Below are 4,338 nucleotides of genomic sequence, written 5' to 3'. Positions count from 1 at the left end.
TTTTTGAGACAGAGTCTCGCTCTGTCGCCCAGGCTGGGGTGCAGTGGGGCGATCTTGGCTCACTGCAAGCTCCGCCTCCTGGGTTCCAGCCATTCTCCTGCCTCAGCCTCCCGAGTAGCTGGGACTGCAGGCGCCACCACTACGGCTGGCTAATTTTTTTGTGTGTTTAGTACAGACGGGGTTTCACTGTGTTAGCCAGGGTGGTCTCGATCTCCTGACCTCGTAGTGCGCCCACCTCGGCCTCCCAAAGGGCTGGGATTAAAGGCGTGAGCCACCGCGCCCCGCCGCATTTTTAATGTTTGAACACTCCATATTCTTCCATTCACCGCTTGGCTTCTAAATTCTATTCTTAAGAAATAATCATGGCTGGCTGTGTCCAAACATTTCCCTATGTCCATCACACTGTTTTAAGCAATCATGAAAAATGAGAACCTAAATGTCTGAAAGAAGATATTTTTAAATAAATACATTATAGCATATAATAAAATGCTGTTCAATAAACCAAATATTTTAGAAGCATTTCAACATAAAAATGTACATATTACCTATATATTATTAATCAAATAAAAGCAAAACTGTTAAGACCAAAATACACTTTTATATTCACACATATGTATATGAAGAAAAGGATAAGTGATAGAAAACAAGTATATTCTTAAAAGTTCTACAATTTCCTTATATAATAATTTTATAAGAAGAGAAATGGTAAAACATTCTGCTCTGCATACACTGAGTTGGTTATTCTTATTGGAAAAAAGCATACAAAACTAATTGTCTTAGAAGAGTTACTAGTGAAAGCTGGCTTGTAATGTATAATACACCTGGGATCTTTATGTGAAAAGATAAGGTCATTCTGTGTTTATTTGAAGGGTCTAAATTCTACTCTAAATTAGTACGTATTCTGAAAAACGATTGGAAAGTAGGATAATCCCCCACTTTCTGAGTATGACTAGTTGGACTGGTATTTTCTTTAAGTGTCGATAGTAGGCACTAAAATAAAATGTGAAAATACTTCCTGTCTAATGTTTGACATACTGGCATTTTTTGAAAGAAAATTAATCTTTTCCAGAATTTCATGTGTATCAAAAAGTATTTTTAAACCTGCTGAATTCTGATTGATTCATGGTATCATTTTTTAAACTATAGATACATACACAGAAAAAATTTAATATTAAATTAAATATTATTTAATATAATGTATACTCTACGTTATTTGGGTTTATTTATTCAGAAACACTGGTCATCATTGCATTTCTCCTTGATTCTACTTTGAGTAAATTACTTTGTATTAAATTGTAACTGTATCTTACATGCAGTCAAATACAAAGGGTTTACAAAAAAAGCTTAAACATTTTAATTATTGAAGTGATTTGCAGAATTTGTATGTAGCAGAATGCTGTTTTCAATGTAAATGTAAAGTCTCAAATACTATATTTATTTTTTCTGTTAATATTAATAACCCAAATAAAGATTTACATTTTAATTTGATTAATATTTATAATTAATATTACTGAAATGTATAAATACAAACTTAAATTACTTATTTTGAAAGCAAGTCAGCAATACAAATAAGGCAATTAGGTTGAATATAGATATTTACATTCGCTTAGGAAGAAATGTTGAAATATCAGCAACAAATTTATTTCTGTATTTTATATTGATGACATACTAGTGTAAAAGTTTTAGTAGTACAGACAAACATTTCAAATAGTAATTTTAAAACTCAGGAAATCATACAATTGTGTTTTACTGTAACAATCCAAGCACTACCTGAGATTAGAGTGAAAAATGTGATTTTCTTAGAGTTTAATCACAAATTTAACAATTGTTCTCATTATTATTATTAACACATTTTACAAGAAGCAGGATCCTAAAATCAACCCTGCAACTGCCTACAGTGTCTGAAGTTCTGCTGCTATTTTCTAACATTTACTTTTGGAGAGCATACATATTTAGCTTGTATGTAACTCAGTGTGTCACATATATAGAAGTTAGTCATTTGTATGATTTAGTGCAATTAGGTAAGTTTAACTTAAAATAAGCAAATAAATTCCAGTGTAGAGCAATAATCTTTCAAATCAATGATGTATTCACAAAAGGTACAAAGTGCATACAAATAAAGTTGATTGTGAACTCTGCACAAAAATGAGTGCGTTACGACATTTAGCAAAGTGTTAGCCTTTCTTTCATGGCATATGTATGTCTGAGTAGCTATTTATTTCTCTTTTAGTTACAGCTTTAACAAAAAGTAAAATGTTACAATATAATTTATAAACTAATTTTTTGTTTGTTTGTTTGTTTGAGAAGGAGTCTCGCTGTGCCCCAGGCTGGAGTGCAATGGCGTGATCTCGGCTCCCTGCAACCTCTGCCTCCTGGGTTCAAGGTATTCTGCCTCAGCCTCCTGAGTAGCTGGGATTACAGGCATGTGCCACCACGCCCAGCTAATTTTTGTATTTTTAGTAGAGACGGAGTTTCATTTTGTTGACCAGCCTGGTCTCGAACTCCTGACCTCAGGTGATCCGCCCACCTCAGCCTCCCAAAGTGCTGGGATTACGAGCGTGAGCCACTGTGCCCAGCCTATAAACTAAATTTCTGACTAATGATTTCAAAAATCCTCAGAATATTGCTCAATTTGAATAACACCATTGGTCTAATTCTGGTGTCAATATTTCTATGTCTTTGTAGTTTTAACAGTAAAAAAATAAAATAAAATAAAATAAAGAAGGAGCAATTAACTCTAAAATAATTGCTTGATTACATTTGATTCTGTACTTCAAAGACATCGACCAAACTTCCTTTTCTTAATTGATTTTGATGTTAAGGAGTATATTGAAGAACACATCAAAGTAAATGTAGCCTGTATCTCAGTCCTTTAAGCAACAGTAAGTTTCATTAGAATAAATGAGAAGTTTAATGACCTATAGACACAGTTCCTTGGAATGGCTTGGATATAATTTATAATAGTATTATTTTCTTAATTTTGTTTTCAATTTGTCAGCTCCCATTCAACTTTCTAATGCAGGGAAGGGTACTCAATGAAAATAAATGAGTGAGGCATTGGACTTCTTTTGGAAAGCAGATCTGTTGTCTATAATATGGTTCATATTATGCTCCAGATGTTTCTTATGCAAGATTAGTAAATCACTGTTTTATCAGTGAAAACTATTGCAACTTCTAGCTCTGATTTAATAACTAGGGAAATTAAATGCAATCCCTACCAAACAGGGATTACTTGTTGTACATTTCATTGAACCTTAAAGTTTTAAAAACAAAAAAGAAAATCTCATTATGTGTATCACTGAAGCACTCATATTCTCTCATGCTTTGAAGTGACATATCCATATCTATAAATATCAAAGTATCCCTGGTTTCAAATGCACTGCACAATGCACTGTTGAAAGAGATACCAAAAACTGCCTTCTAACCTCTTTTGACATAATGACATTACCTTTTAAAAATTTAACTGACATAAACCATAAAATTGTTTTAGGTAGAAAAGATTTAAAAGGAGGATAAATTCTACCTCTGCTCTAAAATAATGTGTTCTAAGGTTAAGACAATTTAGCAAGCAGAATTCTTTGCTCATTAGGCCAATAGTCTGTCCTGGGGGATCTGCAGAAGCCTACATGCACAGAGTTCTCACCAAATGATGAAGAATTTGTCTCAAACTTTGCAGTTAATTTGGGCATAACTGTGACTAAAATAATTCACTTAATTTGGGCATAACTGTGACTAAAAGTCTTTCTACATGTAAGTGGAGTAAGTAAAGAAATTTAAAATGTCTTAGGCTGAATCATAAAAGGAAGAAGAAAGCATGTTTCCTAAGGAGAAACAGACAAACTCATTGGTGAGGAGGTGGCTCACAAAAATCTAGAGTGCTTTTCATTAAGACATCTTCATTAATCAGATTTTGATATGTAAGGTTTCTATATACTTCACTAATGAGAGAGAAAGAGAATATTTAAAAAGGAAAACATTTTGGATATCCAGACATCTCTCCTAGCTTATCAAAGGAAGATGTAGTAAACCTGTTGTCTTTTGCTTTGCTGAACTAGAAAGTAAACATAATATGGGGCTTCTGATGTGACTTCCTTATGTTGACATATTGGCAAATTTCAAAACACACATTTGATGTAACAATATCTTTCTTGTTGATATGTTTTATTTTGTTTTGTTTTGTTTTGTTTCTGTTTCTGTTAGAGACCAATCTTCTCGGCTACATCTTATCTCTAAAGACAGAAAGGGGCTTGACTTCCAAGCATTTAGGTCTTAATAAGCAACTCTATATCTCACCTTCCAGTGTGATTGAAACCTGGTTGTTTTTCATTAAGTTAAAAC

Source organism: Rhinopithecus bieti, unplaced genomic scaffold (genome assembly GCF_001698545.2).
Source record: "Rhinopithecus bieti isolate Rb0 unplaced genomic scaffold, ASM169854v2 scaffold_18644, whole genome shotgun sequence".
NCBI lineage: Eukaryota > Metazoa > Chordata > Mammalia > Primates > Cercopithecidae > Rhinopithecus > Rhinopithecus bieti.
This window is presented reverse-complemented; position numbering follows the sequence as displayed.